Genomic DNA, 24,506 nt, shown 5'->3' with positions numbered 1-24,506 from the left:
AAAAAAAATCATAAAAACGAATGTAAAGTAAAGTGTCACCGCCCTACAATATCCAGGTACACAGAGCCTTGAACCCCAACATGTGCTTCACCTCTGACAGCTTCATCAGGGGTATAAATATCAACGCAATAGACCGGTATTTAAACCGAAAAACTTACCTCTGAGTATCAGTGGGTGCACAGTTTAAATAAAATCTATCATGCAAATGATAGCACTTGTGCCCCACCTACCCGATTCTTCTCCTTCCTGTTTTGTTACCGCAATCATTATGTGACAACTGGGCTGTCTCTAGACAGTTGTAATCCCCCTGCACAAACCAGAGACAGATCAAAGTGGTCTCCAGTCAAACGATCACTGGGACAACCTGCCCTGGTCATCATTCAGAATAGTTACAAAAGATTAGTAAACTTAAAGGGGTTTTCCCACAGAGACAAGTTTCTTAAATATACTAAGGATAACAAAATATCACAGAATTTAACAGATATAATTCCAACCTGTTTCTATTGGTGCTGGTGTACACAATATCAGATGCCCCTGGTTTCCGGACCCTATATCTACTGATTTTAGGGTCGGCAGTCATCTTTCCTGACGCTGTGGAGCTGAGCTTTTATTTCTCTCTGCTCCCTGCAGTGGGCCCTCCCTCCTGCAGTCCAGGACGAGTTCACACTGATACACAGACACTGACTTCCTGCTGGCAAACAGCAGCAGCCATAGGAGAGCTACAAGCTACATGCCGATAAGTTCTTTATCTGGGGAGGGTGATAGTGTGATAGAGCAGAGATGGAGCAGGGCTGATTGTGTCATTGTGTGTAATATGCATCTCATGGATCTCATCATCTAATCTCTGATCTGTTTCATCTCTGATCTGTCTGATATCTCTTTTTATGTGTCAGGTATTAGTGAATGTTTAGAAGGTAAATGAAACTGTATATAAACCCTGGAGCCTGATAATCTAACCACATTGTCAGCACAGAGCATCTTATAGTCTTAGTCTTAGTGACTCCCCGCACAGCACATTATACACGGACAATGCAATTACATCCACCAGGAAGAAGAAGGTTTACACTGGGGACCTGAGCAGGAAGTGACACATGCAGGATATCGGGCGCACGACTCCCCGCACAGCGCATTATACACGAACAATGCACTTACATGCACCAGAAAGAAAAAGGTGAACTCCAGGGACCTGAGCGGGGAAGCGCCACATGCAGGATATCGGGGCACGATCTTAGTGACTCCCCGCACAGCACATTATACACGGACAATGCACTTACATGCAACAGGAAGAAGAAGGTGAACTCCGGGGACCTGAGCAGGGAAGCGACACATGCAGGATATCGGGCGCACGATCTTAGTGACTCCCCGCACAGCGCATTATACACGGACAATGCACTTACATGCACCAGGAAGAAGAAGGTGAACTCCGGGGACCTGAGCGGGGAAGCGACACATGCAGGATATCGGGCGCAGGATCTCAGTGACTCCCCGCACAGCGCATTATCCACGGACAATGCACTTACATGCACCAGGAAGAAGAAGGTGAACTCCGGGGACCTGAGCGGGGAAGAGACACATGCAGGATATCGGGCACAGGATCTTAGTGACTCCCAGCACAGCGCATTATACGCAGACAATGCACTTACATGCACCAGGAAGAAGAAGGTGAACTCTAGGGACCTGAGTGGGGAAGCGACACATGCAGGATATCGGCGCACAATCTTAGTGACTCCCCGCACAGCGCATTATACACAGACAATGCACTTACATGCACCAGGAAGAAGAAGGTGAACTCCGGGGACCTGAGCGGGGAAGTGACACATGCAGGATATCGGGTGCAGGATCTTAGTGACTCCCCGCACAGCGCATTATACACGGACAATGCACTTATATGAATGTCAATAGCAAACCAGTGTGGTGTGTATAAATGATCCTTAAAAGAATATGAATTGGTTTAAATAACAAATGAAAAGTTTATTGTAGACACCAATGAAAACATTTAAAATTGCATGAGTAAGGTTCATGCAAGAAAAGGGAATGGTTATGATGCAACCAAAGGACCCTCCGCACTCTCCCCTGAATATGATAATGCAGTCGCACACAATCAACTTATGAATATCTATGGCTAGAATGAAGCAAGTAAGCACATCAATCCTAATACCAGTAAAGGCTAAAATAGCCTGCCAATATATAAATCACCACATGCTAATCGCCAGTGCCATATATTACCAAGGTTGAGACTGCATTCGGGGGGAGTGTGGGTGCAAGCCCCACGCGTACCGCCACTATGTGTGGCTTCCTCAGGGGCACTGCGGCACCGGAGATTAGCATGTGGTGATTTATATATTGGCAGGCTATTTTAGCCTTTACTGGTATTAGGATTGATGTGCTTACTTGCTTCATTCTAGCCATAGATATTCATAAGTTGATTGTGTGCGACTGCATTATCATATTCAGGGGAGAGTGCGGAGGGTCCTTTGGTTGCATCATAACCATTCCCTTTTCTTGCATGAACCTTACTCATGCAATTTTAAATGTTTTCATTGGTGTCTACAATAAACTTTTCATTTGTTATTTAAACCAATTCATATTCTTTTAAGGATCATTTATACACACCACACTGGTTTGCTATTGACATTGTTGTTTTTTTCTGGTGTGGATCCTTTTTCATATGAACTGATTTGCATATCTTGCTACCTCTTACCTTACTACAATGCACTTACATACACCAGGAAGAAGAAGGTGAACTCCGGGGACCTGAGCGGGGAAGTGACACATGCAGGATATCGGGCGCAGGATCTTAGTGACTCCCCGCACAGCACATTATACACGGACAATGCACTTACATGCACCAGGAAGAAGGAGGTGAACTCCGGGGACCTGAGCGGGGAAGCGACACATGCAGGATATCGGGGCACAATCTTAGTGACTCCACACACAGCGCATTATACACGGACAATGCACTTACATGCACCAGGAAGAAGAAGGTGAACTCCGGGGACCTGAGTGGGGAAGCGACACATGCAGGATATCGGGCGCAGGATCTTAGTGACTCCCCGCACAGCGCATTATACATGGACAATGCACTTACATGCACCAGGAAGAAGAAGGGGAACTCCAGGGACCTGAGCGGGGAAACGACACATGCAGGATATCAGGTGCAGGATCTTAGTGACTCCCCGCACAGCGCATTATACACGGACAATGCACTTACATGCACCAGGAAGAAGAAGGTGAACTCCGGGGGACTTGAGCGGGGAAGAGACACATGCAGGATATCGGGTGCACGATCTTAGTGACTCCCCGCACAGCACATTATACACGGACAATGCACTTACATGCACCAGGAAGAAGAAGGTGAACTCCAGGGACCTGAGCGGGGAAGCGACACATGCAGGATATCGGGCGCACGATCTTAGTGACTCCCCGCACAGCGCATTATACACGGACAATGCACTTACATGCACCAGGAAGAAGAAGGTGAACTCCGGGGACCTGAGCGGGGAAGCCACACATGCAGGATATCGGGTGTATGATCTTAGTAAACTCCAGTGGATGGGTTAGTAAATGAGCCCCAATGTGCATAACACTCGGATTTTCTGTGTGAAAAATCTGTGGCATAAGGGCTTAAACCCTGAGGTTGAAGAGTGAAACACGACCTTGCACCACCTACTCCCTGCTCATCCTGTGGAGGGGTCGGAATAGGCACAATTTTTATTTACAAAATTTCATTCAATTCCACTAACAAAACTTAAAAGTTAAAAAGGTCCAAATTTCCCCTCATTGAATACCTTTAGTTGTCAACATTTTAAAACATAGTTTTTTGTGGTGCCAGAAAAGCGCCAATAGGAAAAAAGATCTCAAACCATCAAGTCTTCAAAACATTTTTGTCTTGAAGGTTTTTTTGTCATTTAAAATATTCAGGGTTATTTTCAATAATTGACTTTGTTTCTTTTTGAATTTGAAAATTTTATACATCACCTAATTGTATAAAATAATAGCCCAAGGTGTTATTAAAAATATTAAACATATATGTATGTTGAATCATTAATTTAACAATTATCCATAGATAAATAAGTCCATTGCTAAAACTGAAAAATGACCTGGTGGGGGGGGGGGGGGGGTAAACACTCCGGTGGTGAAGAGGTTCATGGAAGTAACATGGTGACTTGTTTAGGGAGCTGAAGATGGAAGATGAAGCTTCTGTCTGGAATTTGTTGACCAATGAGATTTCGGCTCCTGGCAATGCTCAGATATTTGTCCTCACCTTGTGCCTTGGGTTATTAAACTTTTCCAATGTTACATTACTCTTCCTATGAGTGTTGAGTATTTGTGCAGCCTCCGAGGCAGAGCTGTTCCCAGCAATGTGCAGCGGGAGCTGGTGGGGATGACACAGGTGCTGATTGTTTTCTGAATTGTGATAATAAATTCTATTTTTATTGAGGTTTTTATTTCACCATAAACATAAAAAATAAATAGTGCACCTTCTTTCTGTACATCTTATTAAAGGGAATCTATCAGCAGTTTTAAACAACACAAAGCTGCAGCCAGTGTTAGGTGATGATCCTGGAGAGTTGTGTAACCAGACCCCTCTGTGTGTTGTTAGTAGTTACAGGATCGGGAAAGGGGCAGCACGGAGACATGGGGCAGCACGGAGACATCGGGCAGCACGGAGACATCGGGCAGCGGCAGCAGGGAGACATCAGGCAGCAGGGAGACATCGGGCAGCAGGGAGACATCGGGCAGCAGGGAGACATCGGGCAGCACAGAGAGATCGGCAGCAGGGAGACATGGGGCAGCACGGAGACATCGGGCAGCAGGGAGACATCGGGCAGTACGGAGACATCGGGCAGCGGCAGCACGGAGACATCAGGCAGCAGGGAGACATCGGGCAGCAGGGAGACATCGGGCAGCAGGGAGACATCGGGCAGCAGGGAGACATCGGGCAGCAGGGAGACATCGGGCAGCAGGGAGAGATCGGGCAGCACAGAGAGATCGGCAGCACGGAGACATGGGGCAGCACGGAGACATGGGGCAGCACGGAGACATGGGGCAGCAGGGAGACATCGGGCAGCACGGAGACATGGGGCAGCACGGAGACATGGGGCAGCACGGAGACATGGGGCAGCACGGAGACATGGGGCAGCACGGAGACATGGGGCAGCACGGAGGCCAAAATTTGTCATCAATTACTTTCTGGAAGATTCTCTGAGATATGGAACCAGGGATCGATGATGAGATACAAACGAGATAATATCACAATGATTGGGCCTGGGTTTACTGGAAAGTAAACCAGGACTCATCATATTGAGTAATAGAGGATGAAGGAGTCGTCACAGCTGACACCCTAATACGGGTCACTTCCAATAGACGTGTGGAACACAGAATCAGGTAACAGTAATATGGCTGCACATCCAATGCAGAACATCCAGGTAGAAGAAAGACAACGTACGGCACTCACCGAAACTCGCTGTAAAGATTTATGTCACGAGTGCTCCTACGCACCCATGTGCCGGTTCGCAGGCCCACCCATGCCCCTCTCCACTCCCCAGGCCCCCTGCGTCTGGCTGTCTCACCTTACTGCATCCCAGCAGGATTAAGCGCGAAACGGACCGTCGCCTTCTGTGGGCTCCTGCGGCTTTTACTTCCCCCCCCCCCCCCGCAACGGTGTCTTTTTAACAATGTCGGAATAAAGATTTAACTTTTATCGGTGAGTGCCAACTCTACTTTTTTCCTTCTATTGAATGGTTACCTCATCCCAACGATGGTTCAGACGGCCCGGGAAGCACGCGTCCCTGTCTCCTAGAGAGCGAGCGTGCGTCGGTTTTTCTGGAGATTTAAAAGCCCAGCATTGGCCCATTCTGTTAAATTTCGGGCCTGTGAAGCGACCTGGTGGTACAAGTCCAACCTGCTTTGGGCAGGCTCTGGTGAAAACCTGGTGCCACTAAGAGTCTGGTCCAAGGTGTTGGCTAACGTTGTCGTCCACAGTGGCACAGAGGATCCACTACCACTGATCCTGACAATTTATTTGTGGAGGCTACAGGACAGGGTATAGTATCAGGACATATCAACACATTAAAAGTCCTTTTAATGTGTTTTATATGTCCTGATTTTAATAGTTTTTTATATGTACCTTTTACAAATTGTTTGTGTTAATAAACAATTTCGGAGTGGAGCCAGTACCTACTGTCGTTAATACTCCAATCCAGTGGTCAGCGACCATATCGCTTAGCCTGATTTTTCTCTTTATAACATACAACCGGCCCACTATTTTGGGAACCAGTATTTTTTCCTTTTGGGTAAATAAGCTGCAAACTGTGTCCGGACATCGATCAACCTTGAAACCTCTACCCTTTAAGGGTTATATATGCAACAACCATGTTGACTTATGGTGAGCACCTCATTGGGGACCATTTTCTATATTCCTACTCTCAGCCTGACGATATTACCCGAGGCGTCGCCCTATGTTTGTTGTTTTTCGTCTTTTCTTATTATATAGCATTATACCCTGTCCTGTAGCCTCCACAAATTAATCTTTACAGTGAGCTTCAGTGAGTGCTGTACCTTTTCTTTCGTCTACCTGGACATTTTTACTGCTCATCATAGAAAACCCTAAGAACTGATCCAGATGTTCTCACACATAATTAATCTCTGGTTCATTAACCCCTTCACGACTTGGCCTTTTTTAGTTTTTTCACTTCCATTTTTCACACCCCACCTTCAAAAATCTATAACTTTTTTATTTTTCCACATAAAGAGCTCTGTTATGGCTTATTTTCTGCGTAACAAATTGCACTTCGTAGTGACGGTATTTAATATTCCATGGCGCGTACTGGGAAGCGGGAAAAAAATTCCAAATGCAGTGAAAATGGTGAAAAAACACATTTGCGCCGTTTTCCTGTGGGCTTGGATTTCACAGCTTTCACTCTGCGTCCCAAATGACATGTCTACTTTATTCTTTGGGTTGCTACGATCACAGGGATACCACATTTGTACAGGTTTTATAATGTTTTCATACATTTAAAAAAATTAAAACCTCCTGTACAAAATTTTTTTTTTGATTTTGCCATCTTCTGGCGCTAATAACTTTTTCATACTTTGGTGTACGAAGCTGTGGGTGGTGTCATTTTTTGCGACTTTTGATGGCGTTTTCATTGCTATCATTGTTAGGACTGTGCGACCTTTTGATCACTTTTTATTAATTTTTTTATATTTTCCAAAATGGCAAAAAAATGTCATTTTTGACTTTGGACGCTATTTTCCGTTACGGGGTTAAATGCAGTGAAAAACCGTTATAATATTTTGATAGATCGGACATTTTCGGACGCGGTGATACCTAATGTGTTTATGATTTTTACTGTTTATTAATATTAATATCAGTTCTAGGGAAAGGGGGGTGATTTGAATTTTTAGGTTTTTTTAATATAATTTTTTTTTTTTTAACTTTTTTTTACTTTTACTTTAACTATTTTTCAGACTCCCTAGGGTACTTTAACCCTAGGTTGTCTGATCGATCCTACCATATACTGCCATACTGCAATATGGCAGTATATGGGGATTTTACTCCTCATTCATTACAATGTGCTGATAGCACATTGTAATGAATAGGTTAAAACGAGACAGCTTCGGGCCTTCGTGAGGCCCGATGCTGTCATGGCAACGGATCACCGCTCCCCGTGACGTCATCGGGGAGCGGAGATCCGCGCCAAGATGGCGGCGCCCATGCGGCGCCATCTTTTTGAAGCCTCCGGCAGCATTGCCGGAGGCGATCGCGGTGAAAGCACCCGCGATCGGTGCTAGCACCGATCGCGGGTGTTACCGGTAAGCCTTTGCTGCAATATGCAGCAAAGACTTACCGGCTATGGAGAGGGCTCGGCCCGCGAGCCCTCTCCATGCACCGGGACCCGGCGCGCGCCGTACTAGTACGGCGCGCGTCGGGAAGGGGTTAAAGAATGTATATTAACAACATATTTTAACTATAACAACTAGACATGAGCGAGTATACTCATCCGAGCTTGATGCTCGTTCGATTATTAGCGTACTCGAAATGGCTCGTTGCTCGGACGAGTATTTCGTCTGCTCGAGATCGAGCATTTACTTAAGAAAACACAGTGAAGAACAATGAAGAATAGAATAAAAACAGTGAACACAGGATCATTTAAGTGAAGAACACATTGCAGATGTTTCCGCACATCTGCTAACTTATCTGAAGACACGCGCGCCGAACGGTGTTCTTCACAATAGTATGTGAAGAACAATATGTGTGAAGAACACATTGCAGATGTATGGAAACATCTGCAATGTGTTCTTCACACATATTGTTTTTCACATACTATTGTGAAGAACACCATTCGGCGCGCGTGTCTTCGGATAAGTTAGCAGATGTACACAAACATCTGCAATGTGTTCTTCAGTGAAGAAGAGATTGCAGATGTTTCCATACATCTGAAGATTATCAGAAGATATTATTTCTCAATAAAATTACACATTTTATTGCCGAGCCTTGGTCCCTTTGAAAAATGCTCGAGTCTCCCATTGACTTCAATGGGGCTCATTACATCGGCAAAAGTTTGTCTTGAATAACGGGCACTCGAGCATTTTAGTGCTCACTCATCTCTAATAACAACCTATTTCAACCCCCACCATACTTTAACTCATCCCTCAGAAGTGGCTACACATAGACACGAATAGTGACGTCATCACAGAATTTTGTGTCAATAGGGTTTTCTGACTGTGACACAAAACTTGCTTCCTGGTCGGCAAATTAAAGAGCCCTAGGGCTCATTTACAAAGGGTCGTGTGCTGCACTTTTGTTGGTCTGTGCACATTATTCATGGCTAAAATGGATTGCGCAGGTTTTAAAGAAGTGCCTGCGCTTCAATTGTGGTGCACGCGACCTTTTTGTGGTCTCCATGCGACACAAATTAGGGGACGTGCCAGGGGACGGTACGACTAATTCGGACCAAGCGCTGTATTTAACTTTCAAATTGTGTGGCACGCCCTATGTTTAAGATGCACCATCAAAAAGATGGCGAACTCTGTCGGACCTGAGCGAGGAAGCGGCACATGCAGGATAACGGATGCACAATCTTGGTGAATTGCGGCAGATGTGCGTTACACACGGACAATTAGTGAACTCTAGTGACTTTGTAAGTAAATGTGCCCCATTGAGATACTTTGTTGCTTATAATTTCTGGGACTGTTTAGAGGGTCACTGTTTCCACATCATCTCACGTGACCACCAATAAGACTCGTCACCTGACCTAGAGTCACATGTATGTTTCTCCATCAATTCCCATTAGACTCACATTAAATCAAGTTGACACATCTGCGTAGCGGCATAGATGTTCTTCAGTCGTAGATGGGTCTCCACGCTCCCCGGCACCACTAATGTCTACTCACAACAATTTAGGGCAAATTACCTGGATGCTTGACTGTCCCAGCAAATCTAAAGCATTTGTCACCTTCTTCTTGACATCTAACCATTTCTGTGGGCTCACATCCATCTATAGTGTTTGCTTTATGGCAGCTCGGACATAGAGGTCCCCTGGACGCTCCAAGATCTGATGGGAAATGATGGGAATGATTCCCATCAAGAATGATGGGAAAACAAAATATCCGAGGTTAACCTTGATAACACAGGATTTAACCCCTTAAGGACGCAGGGTTTTTTCGCTCATTTCTCGCTCTCCACCTTCAAAAATCCATAACTTTTCATTATTACGTGTACAGACCTGTGTGAGGGCTTATTTTGTGCGTAACAATTTTTACTTTCCCGCGATGTTATTTATTTTAACATGCCGTGTACTGCGAAGCTGAAAAAAAAATCCAAATGTTCTTGTGGGCCAAGTTTTTACAACTTTCACTCTTCGCTCCAAATAACACACCTACTTTATTCTTTGGTTCGGTGCGATCGCGGTGACACCAAATTTATATAGGTTTTATTGTGTTCTAATACATTTTCAAAAATTAAACGAATGTGTACAAAAAAAATAAATAATTTTTTGCCATCTTCTGACACTAATAACTTTTTCATACTTTGGCGCACGGAGATGTGTGAGGTGTCATTTTTTGCAAAATGAGCCGAAGTTTGCATTGCTATCAGTTTGAGGTCTGTGCGACATTTTGATCATTTTTTATTCCATTTTTTATGTGATGTAAAAAGGTGTAAAAGTCACGTTTCGGACATTTGGGCGCCATTTCCCGTCTCGGAGGTCACCGCCGGCCGTAACTGTTTTTATATTTTGATAGATCGGGCATTTTGGGACGCGGCGATACCTAATGTGTCTGTGATTTTTACTGATTATTATGTTTTATATCAGTTCTAGCGAAAGGGGGGTGATTTGAATTTTTAATATTTTATTAAATTTTTTTATTTTTTAAACTTTTTTTTTTCTTTTTTTTTTCACTAATTCTTAGACCATCTAGGGTACATTAACCCTACTTCTGTATTGCAATATATGGCATTTTTGCAGCTCATTCATTACAATGAGCGACTGGCTCATTGTAGCGAATCTGCAGAAGCCATTAAGCCTCGGGTCAAACGAAGACCCGAGGCTACCATGGCAACCGATCGCCGCCCCCCCGATGACGTTCGGGGGCGCGGCGATCGTAATAAAGATGGCGGCGCCCGTGCGCCGCCGTCTTTTAAATGCCGCCAGCGATTTTGCCAGCAGCAATGCAAGGGTTAATAGCCGCGATCGGTGCAAACCCCGACTGCGGTTATTAGCGGTGGGAGTTTGCTGCAATATGCAACAACCCCCACCTCTGTATGAAGAGCCTGTGAGCCCTCTTCATATATTCCCTGTACCTCTGCGCCGTAGAGCTACGGCGCAGAGCGTTAAGGGGTTAATAGTAATATCAGTAATGTGGCTTAAACATCACGAAAACACAAAAACATTTTTCCACTGGTGATGACTTACCCTTGTGCAGTGGCTGAGTCTACGCCCACCGGTGGTGCAACCGGTGAATAAATACCACTTACCACACTACTAATACTAACCAGCAAACAATAATATCCATCACATCTCTCCACTGTTGGATTGTACCATAGTTTTGCAGATGTTAGAAATAGGATGTCCAGACCAGTTCAGTTTGATTCTGCTACACCTGCAGATGCCGGCTCTTGAATAGAGCTTGACATCCGGGATCACCTACTAAAGAGACTTAGAATTAGCAGCCCTGAGCTTGAGGACAAGATGTCCGGCACTCTGGTCTGCTTATTATTCACTCCCCGGCACCTCCCTATCTCATGCTGGAAGCATGGGAGAGGGAAGTGACGTAATACATGGGAGAGGGAGTTTGTGGGGACGTGCATAATTAGCAGCTTGGAGCACTGGACATCTCCTGTATTGCTGGACTTGAAGGTTTTTCCTGTTTTTATGGCGCTGCAGCAGAGGCTTCTCGGGTTATTACACTTAGTGACACCGCTGGGGCTGTTGGTTTTATTCTTCTTATGCTGCCTGAGGGTGCTGGGTGCCAGAATGTTTTTCATTGTGGCTCCTCTCCTATAAGTGATTTTGGGCCGGTTAGGAAGCTGATCTTTTAGATGGACGTCCTTCTTGAGGATTGACCAGTGTTTTTGTAAGGTCTCTCTAATAGTATTGTATTTACAGTTGTACCTAGTAATAAAATCTTTCCCTTTTCGAGGGCAGATTTCTACCCACTAAAAGAGCAAAGCCACAACATAAAAACATTTTACCAACTTGTGCTTGAAGATTTCAACAAAATGACAAAGAATACCCAAAGTACCCGTAAAGGTAAAAAACAAGGACATCGCCAAAAATGAAAATTTATCTAAAGATGAAAAAGAAGCTTTAAAACGTTTACAGGAGAATAAAAATGTAGATATTCGGGCAGCGGATAAGGGGGGAGGAATTGTCTTAATGACCTATTCCGCTTATAATTCCGAAGCCCTTCGTATCTTGAGTGACAGAAAATACTATGAGAGAGTCACCAAAGACCCCACATCTGATATCCTAAAAAAAATAAAATCATTTCTCGATGAAGCCCTAAAAAAGAACTTGATCACAAAAGAGGAAAGGAATTTTCTATATACAGGCAGTCCCCGGGTTACATACAAGATAGGGTCTGGAGGTTTGTTCTTAAGTTGAATTTGTATGTAAGTCGAAACTGTATATTTTATAATGGAAGTTCTAGACAATTTTTTTTCTTTTGCCCCAGTGACAATTGGAGTTTCAAAATTTTTGGTGTAATTGGACCAAGGATTATCAATAAAGCTTCATTACAGACACCTAACAGCTGATCATTGCAGTCTGGGACTATAGTAACATCCAGAGAGCTTCACCAGAGGTCACAGTGGGCAGAGGGGTCCGTCTGTAACTATGGGTTGTCTGTAAGTCGGGTGTCCTTAAGTAGGGGACCGCCTGTATTCCATTTCCATCAATGGCATATTTTTATTTCTTGCCAAAAGTACATAAAGATACAAAAAATTCACCGGGAAGACCAATAATCTCCGGTGTGGGTTCTCTAACTAGCAATGTTTCACACTACCTGGATCTATCTTTACAAAAATATGTCACCCAACTCCCGAGCTCTCTGAAAGACTCAGATCAACTGATTAGAGAACTACACGAGTTAAAATGGAACAGGGACTGGTGTTTTATCCCACTAGATGTCAATGCACTTTATTCTAATATTGCACACGAAAAAGGGATTGAAAGTGTAAACAGATACTTATCGATGGATAAAAACATCACTGAAGATGAAAAAAGTTTCCTTTTACAATGCCTGAATTTTGTTCTGAAGAATAACTATTTTTTGTATGATAGTAAATTGTATCATCAAGAACTCGGCACTGCTCTGGGGACCAGGGTCGCCCCCACATATGCGAACCTATTTATGGGCGCATTTGAGGAAGATCACATACTGAATAAATCAAACAACCCTTTTTTTGACCATATCGTCCTCTATAAACGTTTCATTGACGATCTCTTCTTTTTATGGTCAGGTCCCATCGAGGAAGCTGTACACTGCCAAGAACACCTCAATAACAACTCATATGGCATCTCATTTACCCTAGAAAAAAACGCTTCCAACATTGTTTTCTTGGATCTCGAAATCTATGAAACAAATGATCAATTCAGTACAAAAAACGCACTGCAAAACAGTAAATTCTAATAATTATTTAAACTACTCCAGTGCCAAAGCGGATCAAGAACATACAAGAGGATAAGGAAAAATTGTACGAATATAACCGACTATAACGAACAAGCGAAAATATTAAGAGACAGGTTCCATGAAAAGGGCTACCCAGACAGCATCCTCAGATCTGCATATAACAGGGCGAAACCTCTGAGCCAAAAAGAATGCGTTCTACCCAAGATCAAGAAGGAGTCAAGCATTACAAACGAGGTTAATTTTTATTACTAGGTACAACTGTAAATACAATACTATTAGAGAGACCTTACAAAAACACCGGCCAATCCTCAAGAAGGACGTCCATCTAAAAGATCACCTTCCTAACCATCCCAAAATCACTTATAGGAGAGGAGCCACAATGAAAAACATTCTGGCACCCAGCACCCTCAGGCAGCATAAGAAGAATAAAACCAACAGCCCCAGCGGTGTCACTAAGTGTAATAACCCGAGAAGCCTCTGCTGCAGCGCCATAAAAACAGGAAAAACCTTCAAGTCCAGCAATACAGGAGAAACATTTCAAATTAAAAATAAAATGTCCTGTAAAACCAATTACGTTATTTATCTAATTGAATGTCAAATATGTCATCTACAATATGTAGGACGAACAGTTCAAGCGCTCGAGTGTCCACTAAATAAACATAGAGAAAACATCAAGAAAAACTTCCTGTTACATGGAGTCTCCAAGCATTGTGCACTCCGCCATCCTAATAATACATCACACCAATTACCATACACCTAACACAGTCTCAAATAGATTTCCAACCTTGTGCCGACGTGAAGTGTATTGGATCTATAAGCTAGATACTCTGGCACCACAGGGTCTGAACGAGATCCAAGAAACCATCTTGTAAAAAAAAAAAAAAAAATAGACTCTTTTTTCCGGTTCCATATACTATACACTTCAACACCTTAAACCATCAGGGATTCCTCACCAGAAAATACGGCTTGTTTTTCCATCCTCGATAATCCTCAATAAGTTTCTCAAATGTACCTGAAACTATTTTGTCCCCTCTCGGCTCCCGTATTCTGAGATTGTGCATAGCACTATATTATTCCCAGGTCAATTCCCCTTTTTTTCACCACTAGATGTCCTCGTAGTACACAATCATCTCCAAGCTGAGACCTCAGAGACACCGTAGTTGTAGTTCTACGAACAGCGCCATTAGTGTAGTTTCTATCAGCTCCAGTACAAGATTTTACATTGTTTTTTATTGTATAATTCATGAATATGCTTTGTAAATGCCTAAATTACTTATATCTATTGGATTTGTCATAATATATCAATTTTTCTTGCCTTATAAAGTTTTTATGTTTCAAAAAAAAAAAAAAAAAACAGGGAAACCGGGCTTTTAGACCTCTATATATTCTAAGACTGTCTATACAATCACATGAATCTGATGAAGCGCTCAGCACGAGCGCGAAACGCGTCATTCCTTTGATTGTTTTAATTCTTTTATATTTTATTGCCACAATTGGCTTAAATAAAAGAAACTTTTTGAGCGAGCCAGCGCCGATTCCTTTTCAAACGTTCCAAATAGGAGAGCAACGCACCCCTCCTGGATGCTATCCGTTTATTCTTCAAGTTACTGCACATGGACCTTTGGGGAGCCAGCAGTGGAACGAGGCAGCAGCATTAAGTCTCATAGCAAGCTTCAATAGGAGTTGTGCCCTATCTGCACAACTCCAAAAGGTGAGTGTATCACTACATCACAATAAATCCTAATATAACGAGGGTAACACACTATAGGAGCGCTCTTTTGTCTCTCCTTGTCTCCCCTACATCTCTACTTTAGATTAACCCTTTATGTGTTTAAAAAGGGTTAAAACAAAATGGAGATGCAATTTAGAAATTTTAATATTTGTCCTAAAAATTAACAAATCACAACATTCACAATGAGTTGAATGACATAAAGCTCCACCTATTTTGATATCCCATATGTGGAGGTAAGACAGAGAATACAATGGGAGAAGAATTTTTTGCAGAGTTTTAGAATTCCTTTAAAACGGCTAGGACACATTGGGGCAGATTCACTTACCCGGTCCATTCGCGATTCTCTGCGGTGGATTCGGGTCTGGTCGGGATTCACTAAGGTAGTTCCTCCGACGTCCACCAGGTGGCGCTGCTGCGCTAAAGTTCCCCGAGGCCGGCCGGAATGCACTAAAGTTCACCGGCCTATTTCTAGTGAAGGTAAGCGCGAGTCCCGCAACAATTTTTTTTTTTTAAATGCGGCGGTTTTTCCGAATCCTTCGGGTTTTCGTTCGGCCACGCCCCCCCGATTTCCGTCGCGTGCATGCCGGCGCTGATGCGCCACAATCCAATCGCGTGCTACAAAATCCTGGGGCAATACAGGGAAAATCGGCACAAATCGGACATATTGTGGTAAGACGCCGGGAAAACGCGAATCAGGCCATTAGTAAATGACCCCCACTGTGCATGGATACAAATTTGAAATGACTAATTCTGGCCCAAAGAATACTGGTAGAGATGAGCGAGCACTAAAATGCTCGGGTGCTCGTTATTCGAGACAAACTTTTCCCGATGCTCGAGTGCTCGTCTCGAATAACGAACCCCATTGAAGTCAATGGGAGACTCAAGCATTTTTCAAGGGGACCAAGGCTCTGCACAGGGAAGCTTGGCCAAACACCTGGGAACCTCAGAAAAGGATGGAAACACCACGGAAATGGACAGGAAACAGCAGGGGCAGCATGCATGGATGCCTCTGAGGCTGCATAATCGCACCATTATGCCAAAATTATGGGCAACAGCATGGCCATGACAGAGTGACAGAATGAAGCTAGATAGCATCTAAAACATCCAATAATTGACCCTGACACTATAGGGGACTATGCAGAGGCAGCGGCAGCAGCGGCAGGCTAGAGAGTGTCATGGCGACATACCCTAAATGGACTCAGGCTTCACCAGAGGAGGTGAGCAAGAAGCGCTGAAATGATTTCCTATGTGAACAAAAGGTTGACGGTATATTTAGTCGATAACACAGCATGGTGGCGACATAGTGACCAAGATCCATAACGTATCTGGTGAAACACCCGAACAATTAGCCTGACACAGCTCGTTTGATAGAGGGACGACATGTGGAGGCAGCCATGGAGACGACTTCCATGATTAAGAGCGACAGTATGGGGCATTCATATTGCGCTGCTATGATTGCAACTTCAGGTCTCCAGCATGGCGGCGACAGATAGGCCGAGTTCCACTATGTATCTGGTGAAACACCTGAAAATTCTGCCTGACATAGCTCGTTTGATAAGGGGATGATGTGCTGCATATCCTCTCGTGCTCCAGCGTCTGGGGTATAGAGAGTTGAAATGAGACATTGGTGGACGCTGTGGAGGATCGTGGAGGCAAAATGGACAGGAAACAGCAGGGGCAGCATGCATGGATGCCTCTGAGGATGCCTAATCTTGGGATGGAGCTGGCGGTCCACTGCCAGGCGAGCTTTCGTCTGTCCAAGCCCCTGTCTCTTGGCTCCTCCCCACCCAAAATGGGCCTGGGGGCCAGAAGCGTTTACTTTGAAAATATTATAATTTTCATAGCAGGCGGGGTCGTTTGAATATTTCACGTAGGAATAATGGAATAGCATAGTGGTTCTATTTTTAATTGTTTTTTCGGAAATGGTTCCATGATTAAGAGCGACAGTATGGGGCATCCATATTGCGCTGCTATGATTACAACTTCAGGTCTCCAGCATGGCGGCGATAGATGGGCCGAGTTCCATTATGTATCTGGTGAAACACCTGAAAATTCTGCCTGACACAGCTCGTTTGATAAGGGGACCATGTATGGAGGCAGTGAAGTAGTAGTAGATTAAAGGTGCTGGAGTTAAAACTATGTTAGTTGGACCTTGGGATGGAGCTGGCGCTCCGCTGCCATACGAGCTTTCGCCAATCCAAGCCCCTGTCTCTCGGCTACTCCCCAAACAGCACTTCTAAGAACCTTTTGTATAAGATCAAGTGTAGTAGTGTTCTCATAAGTTTGGGTTATGGCGGGTGAGGGGAATGTAAACAGATGCGCAAGAAGCGCTGAAATAATATCGGTAAATGATAAAAGTTTGCCAGTATATTTTGTGGATATCACAGCAGGGTGGCGACAAAGTTAACAAGTTTGATGTGGAAGCCATGAAAACAACCCAAAATTCTGCCTGACACAGTTCGTTTGATAAGGAGACAATGTATGGAGGCAGCTATATGGACGACTTTTGGAGGCAGCTATGGCGATGACGTGTGGAGGTAGCAGTGGAGACAACGTGTGGAGGCAGTTAAAAAGACGACGTGTGGAGGCTGCTATGGAGACAATTTAATTTGGATAGTGCCTGTATGTGGCAGTCCAAAAAAGTTTTCAAACCAGAGGAGCAGGTAGGTGGTACTTCAGAAAAATTAAATAGATTGAGTACCTGTATGTGGCAGTCCAAAAAAGTTTTCAAACCAGAGGAGCAGGTAGGTGGTCCTCCAGAAAAATTAAATAGATTGAGTGCCTGTATGTGGCACTCCCAAAAATTGTTTAAAACAGAGGACCGGGTAGGTGGCCCTCCAGAAAAATTAAATACATAGAGTACTATAGCTAGAGCCAGTTGGCCCTGGCAAAAAATAGCCAGTTTCCTCTGCTTTAGTGTACAAAGAGGAGGAGAAGGAGGACAATGAGGAGGAGGAGTACATAAATTATTCAGGTTGAGCTTCTTTCACCTGGTGGAGAATGGAAATCCTGAGAAATCCAGGCTTTATTCATCTTGATAAGCGTCAGCCTGTCAGCACTGTCAGTCGACAGGCGTGTACGCTTATCGGTGATGATGCCACCAGCTGCACTGAAAACCCGCTCGGACAACACGCTAGCGGCAGGGCAGGCAAGAACCTCCAAGGCGTACAGCGCCAGTTCGTGCCACATGTCCAGCTTTGAAACCCAGTAGTTGTAGGGAGCTGTGTGATCATTTAGGACGATGGTATGGTCAGCTACGTACTCCCTCACCATCTTTCTGTAAAGATCAGCCCTACTCTGCCGAGACTGGGGACAGGTGACAGTGTCTTGCTGGGGTGACATAAAGCTGGCAAAAGCCTTGTAAAGCGTACCCTTGCCAGTGCTGGACAAGCTGCCTGCTCGCCTACTCTCCCTCGCTACTTGTCCCGCAGTAGTACGCCCTCTGCCGCTAGCGCTGTCAGAAGGGAAATACTGTTTCAGCTTGTGCACCAGGGCCTGCTGGTATTCATGCATTCTCACACTCCTTTCCTCTCCAGGGATGAGAGTGGAAAGATTTTGCTTGTACCGTGGGTCCAGGAGAGTGAATACCCAGTAATCGGTGCTGGAATAAATTCTTTGAACGTGAGGGTCACGGGATAGGCAGCCTTGCATGAAATCTGCCATATGCGCCAGAGTCCCAACTCGCAAGAATTCACTCCCCTCACTGGCCTGACTGTCCATTTCCTCCTCCTCCAACTCCTCCAACTCCTCTTCTTCTGCCCATACATGCTGAACAGTGAAGGACTGAACAATGGTCCCCTCTTCTGTCTCGCCAACATTCTCCTCCTCTTCCTCCTCATCCTCCTCCACCTCCTCCGATATGCGCTGAGAAACAGACCTAAGGGTGCTTTGGCTATCAACAAGGGAATCTTCTTCCCCCGTCTCTTGTGACGAGCGCAAAGTTTCCGACTTTATGCTGACCAGAGAGTTTTTCAACAGGCCAAGCAGCGGGATGGTGAGGCTGATGATGGCGGCATCGCCACTGACCATCTGTGTTGACTCCTCAAAGTTACTCAGCACCTGACAGATATCAGACATCCACGTCCACTCCTCATTGTAGACTTGAGGAAGCTGACTGACCTGACTACCAGTTCTGGTGGAAGTTGACGTCTGGCAGACTACAATCGCTCTGCGCTGCTGGTAAACTCTGGATAACATGGTTAATGTTGAATTCCACCTCGTGGGCACGTCGCACAACAGTCAATGAGCGGGCAGTTGGGGGCAGCGCTGCGCTGCCCTGAGAGTGGCAGCATCTGTGCTGGACTTCCTGAAATGCGCACAGATGCGGCGCACCTTCGTGAGCAAATCACACAGATTGGGGTATGTCTTGAGGAACCGCTGAACTATGAGAATTAACACATGGGCCAGGCATGGCACATGTGACAGTCTGCCGAGTTGCAGAGCCGCCACCAGGTTATGGCCGTTGTCACACACAACCATGCCTGGCTTCAGGTTCAGTGATGCCAGCCACAGATCAGTCTGCGCCGTGATGCCCTGTAATAGCTCTTGGGCGGTGTGCCTTTTATCGCCTAGGCTCAGCAGTTTGAGCACCGCCTGCTGTTGCTTAGCGACGGCACTGCTGCTGTCCCTAGAGCTACCGACTGATGGCGCCATGCCCACGGATGGTAAATCGGAGGAGGAGGTGGAGGAGGGGTGGGAGGAGGCAGAGGCATAGTAGGCCTGAGAGACCTGGACTGAGGTAGGCCCCGCAATCCTCGTTGTCGGCAGTATATGACCATCGAGGTCATATGAGGTTGCGAAAGGCCTCGGTCTTTACCAGCCTATAGGGCAGCATCTCCACGCTCAGTAATTTGAAGATGTGGACGTTGAGGGCTTGAGTTGCACTGTATTTCCTCTTGCGCTCCAGCGTCTGGGGTATAGAGAGCTGGACGCTGCGCATGGAGACATTGGTGGATGCTGTGGAGTATCGTGGAGGCGAAGGTGTGGTTTTCGCACGGGAGGTGTTTGGGCCGAGGTTCTGGGCAGGGGGCTGACTAGCAGAGGCAGCAGATGACACAGGGGAAGGAGCAGTGGTGTGCCCGGCCAGAGCTGAACGGCTTTGGTTCCATTGAGTGGGGTGTTTAGCATTCATATGCCTGCGCATACTGGTGGTGGTTAAGCTAGTAGCGGTGGAACCCCTGCTGATCCTGGTGTGGCACAGGTCGCACACCACAGTCCGTCGGTCATCCGGTGTTTCTTTAAAGAACCTCCAGACTTCAGAAAATCTAGCCCTCGCCACGGGAACTTCACTACGTGAAACATTTGGCGCTGATGCACCAGCTCTGACCCTGCCTCTCCGTCTGGCCCCACCACTGCCTCTTCCAACCTGCTCTCGTCGAGGACTCGCCTCCGTCACAGAAGCACTGTGTTCACCCGGCCTATCAACCCAGCTTGGGTCTGTCACCTCATCATCCTCCGATCCCTCAGTCTGCTTCCCCCTCGGACTTCCTGCCCTGACAACAACTTCACCACAACCGTGTCTCCTCATCATCCGACACCTCTTTACACACTTCTTCCACTACGTCAACAATGTCATCATCACCAACAGACTGCGACCGGTGGAAAACCTGGGCATCGGGAAAGAGCTCAGCAGCAACCGGACAAGTGGTTTGTGACTGTGGGAAGGGTCCAGAAAACAGTTCCTCAGAGTATGCCGGTTCAAATGCCAAATTTTCCTGGGAGGGGGCAGACTGGGGGGAAGGAGGCTGAGGTGGAGGAGCTGGAGGAGTGCTGATTTCGGTGACATGGGTGGACTGCGTGGAAGACTGACTGGTGGACAAATGGCTAGAAGCATTGTCCGCAATCCACGACATCACCTGTTCGCACTGTTCTGGCCTCAACAGTGCTCTACCACGAGTCCCAGTAACTTGAGACATGAACCTAGGGAGTGTAGCTCTGCGGCGTTCCCCTGCTCCCTCATCAGCAGGTGGTGTCTCACCCCGCCCAGGACCACGGCCTCTGACCCCTGCAGTAGTTGGACACCCACGCCCTCGTCCTCTACCCCTACCCCTAGCCCTCGGGTTCAACATTTTCAAAATTAAAGTGTAAACTGTAAATTTTTTTTGTGTTTTTTTTTTTGTGTCTTTTTGTGTGTTTTTTTTTGTGTGTTTTTTTTTTAACAAAACAATCAGAAGAAAACACACAGCAACCACAAAAGATGATGATGATTGCTATGGCTAGTTTCTAACCTACACTGACAGCACACAACTGGATTTTGTGGTGTGCCTGTCACTTTAAGTTTTGAAAAAAAAAGACTCACTCCTGCCTCACAGTAAGCTAATATAACACCCTAACGCTATCCCTGCAGCAGCAGCAGCTCTCTCCCTAGCGGCATCCAGACACAGAATGATCCGAGCAGCGCGGGCAGCGGCTAGTCTATCCCAGGGTCACCTGATCAGGCCAGCCAACCACTGCTATCGACGTGTAAGTGTACCACGTCATGCTGGGTGGAGTGCAGAGTCTCCTGGCTTGTGATTGGCTCTGTTTCTGGCCAGCAAAAATCAAAATGGCGGGAGATGCCATTTTCTCGAGCTGGCGAAATATTCGTCCGAGCAACGAGCAGTTTCGAGTACGCTAATGCTCGAACGAGCATCAAGCTCGGACGAGTGTGTTCGCTCATCTCTAGTCCTTGCCTCAAATTTAGGTTGCTCCACATTAGTCTAAGGCCAAATTCACACAACCATATGGGGGGCATATGTACACCGTGCATCTCTATGGAGAAGGGAGAGGTCACCCCTCCACCTTTCCATCGCGCTGGATGTTTGCCCACCTGGCTATGGCACAACAGGCATACATTCATGTAAAAGGAGCCTAAAAGTAAATATATCAAATAGAGGAGCCTTGGGTTAGATTCCCTAATGAGATATTTAAAGGAAACCTACCACCACAAATCTAACTATTAAGCTATATCGGATGGTAGGTACCTCTATTGGATGTGAGGATAGCCCTTTTAAGGAAAAATCCTCACGTCCCCTGTATCTTTTTATAACTTTTAGCAGTGCAGGTTTCGCAGACGAGGGCGCGCAGTTCCTCGTAGCTGCGCACCGGAGATATGCTGGTAGGAGGGTCAATGGGGCTACTGGGCAGTGGAGTAGCCGCGCCGTGTAACCTCAGCTCTGTCTACTCCACGCCCCAGTAGCCTCTTTACGCAATTGGCATATTAGGGGAATAAAAGTTATAAAAAGATACAGGGGACATGATGATTAGCCCTTAAAAGGGCTATCCTCAAGTCCAATAGAGGCACCTACCACCCGATCTACCTTAATAGGTAGATCCGTGGTGGTAGGTTCCCTTTAAAAGTTGGTTATTCTCGCTAGTATATTATATAGGGGATTTCATACCCCAATGAAAAGAAGTTTAAGGTTTTGTTGTTCTTTGTTAGTATAATAGTTAGTGTTAGAGTTGACCAAGCTGAACCGTAAAGTAGGGTCCGAGTTTGGCTGAGCCCCTCGCCAGTAAATCTGGTGTTCATGGCTGGCACTGGGACTAGTGTTTATAATGCAACATTTATTATTCACCTCGATTCACCTAAGATTGTACCAAACTTTTTGGGTTCGGGTCCCCATGAGCGAACAGAGAATTGTTTCGGGAGCAAAGGAGACAGCGCAGGTGCAGAAAGTCATATTCATTACATATCTGCCACCTTAAAGGGGTATTCCGGGAATATGAACGTCTGATACAAAAACCCATAATGCTATAAATAAATGAATGTAACAAAACTCAATGTCATTAGTCACAAAATGGAGCTTAAATAGTTTGATTTTATGATTCACAAATTTTATGGCCTCTGTAAAGTTATCACCAAGATGGCCACCACTGGAAACTACAAGTCCCATGATCCTTTAGTTCTCAGAAACTCCTCCTACCTCTTATGCTCTGCCCCCAGTGATGATCTAACAGGTTTTCCTGCTCTGTTACCATAGTAATGATGTGTAACTGCCATCACCACACACCGGCCATACTGGATGCACTGCAACCAACTGAGTACAGCCAAACCTAGTGGTGATCACATGACCTGCCCAGGGAGCTGCAAGACATGTGATGTGGACATGTGACCAGCAGCATCTTCTGTCCTGTGTCTCCTCCGCGTGGAGGAAATTAACGGACTGATTAAAGGGACGGTAGCATTTTAATTCTTCATTATAGCCTAGGTCAACATGATTTTTCTGCTAAGGGGAGCAAAATTTTAAATAACAACTAATATATTATATTTTATTATATTTATATTTTAATATTATATTTTAAGGACCCATTTGTATATGAATTATGCTGATTCCTGGAATACCGCTTTAAGTTTTTCTTGTCACAATGTAAACCTTAGATATTTGTTTATTCTTTAGTGCCAAAACCCGGAAATCCTAATGGACCTCAGTGCCCGAGCTGCCATCAACCAAACACTCTATAAATGCGAAAGATGCTTAGAAAAAGGAGAAATATTTTGTACATTTTCTGGGATTTTCGAAAACCAAGGTAATTCATCCTAAACTGATATTGTAAAAAAAAAAAAAAAAAAAAAAATATATATATATATATATATATATATATATATAACAGCAAAAAAAGGCAGCACTCCGAGATTTGTGGAAATCAGAAAAACATACTCATTTATTCACACATGTGTCAAGGCTACGTTTCGGCTCCTTGCATCTGGAGCCTTTCTCTTTTGCTTGAGAAAGGCTCCAGATGCAAGGAGCCGAAACGTAGCCTTGACACATGTGTGAATAAATGAGTATGTTTTTCTGATTTCCACAAATCTCGGAGTGCTGCCTTTTTTTGCTGTTCTATGGTTTGATGGACCTTGGTTCAGGTCCTGGGAATTGCACCCGAGTTCATAACTTTTCCCGAGTGCTGCCTCACCTCTTTGTATCTTTATATATATATATATATATATATATACCATAGAACATTGGCATATACAAAGATATATTTCCCTATTGAAAAAATGGCATTTTAAAAAAAAATTCAGTCTCTAAAATCAGTTAAAGGGACGCTGGGTGTTCCGACCCAGTTATTTACATGGAGGATTAAAGAAGCAATGGAGAAACCACAAACCCTTCCTCTCACTGAAGACGCTCTGGGAGTTCAGACACAGTTATTTGAATTTAAAGTTCTGAAAATGCAACATTGAAAAAATTTAAGTCGGAATTCTGGGAAAGTGGAATTAAACATTTTTGAATTTTTAGTTCCTGAATTGGGGGATTGAAAAATTTGAAAATAAAGTTCTGTGAATACAGAACTTATTCGAAGACTGGAAAAACCAAACTAAGTGGGATCCATTCATATTGGTAAATTTAAGGATGTCCAGATTGCCTGTGGGGAGGAGGAGCATTTTTTCAGCGATGGCACCACTGGCTGTGCATACACTGAGTGATAGACACAATGATGATCATATTTCCTGTAAAGCACAATGTACAAGGTCCCAGCTTCCCAACAACAAGTCATCTTTGCTAGGACTCACATGCCTAGTTAGCTCATCCTTGTTGTCTTGGACCCCAGCTGCCACCCTGCATCTGTCCAGACTGTTTCCTTCTTCTCTTTGGGATTGCAGGACCCAAATTTCTACACCTGGGGCCAAGCTACTTCCTGCCAGACTGAAACT

The 24,506-nt window shown here is 45.0% G+C and overlaps 1 protein-coding gene across 1 annotated transcript in view; it reads right to left on the bottom strand.

Annotated features, from left to right (window-relative positions):
• The window catches only part of LOC140065311 (phospholipase A2 inhibitor and Ly6/PLAUR domain-containing protein-like), a 33,759-nt gene extending 10,858 nt beyond the window's left edge, over window positions 1–22,901 (bottom strand). The window contains exon 1 of the mRNA XM_072112907.1: window positions 22,774–22,901. The gene's annotated coding sequence lies outside the window, so the exon portion shown is untranslated. The remainder of the gene's footprint in view (window positions 1–22,773) is intronic.
• Between the last annotated feature and the right edge of the window lie 1,605 nt (window positions 22,902–24,506).

Source organism: Engystomops pustulosus, chromosome 6, assembly GCF_040894005.1.
Source record: "Engystomops pustulosus chromosome 6, aEngPut4.maternal, whole genome shotgun sequence".
Lineage (NCBI taxonomy): Eukaryota > Metazoa > Chordata > Amphibia > Anura > Leptodactylidae > Engystomops > Engystomops pustulosus.
Note: the sequence above shows the minus strand (reverse complement) of the source record. Positions and strands in the feature narration are given on the sequence as shown.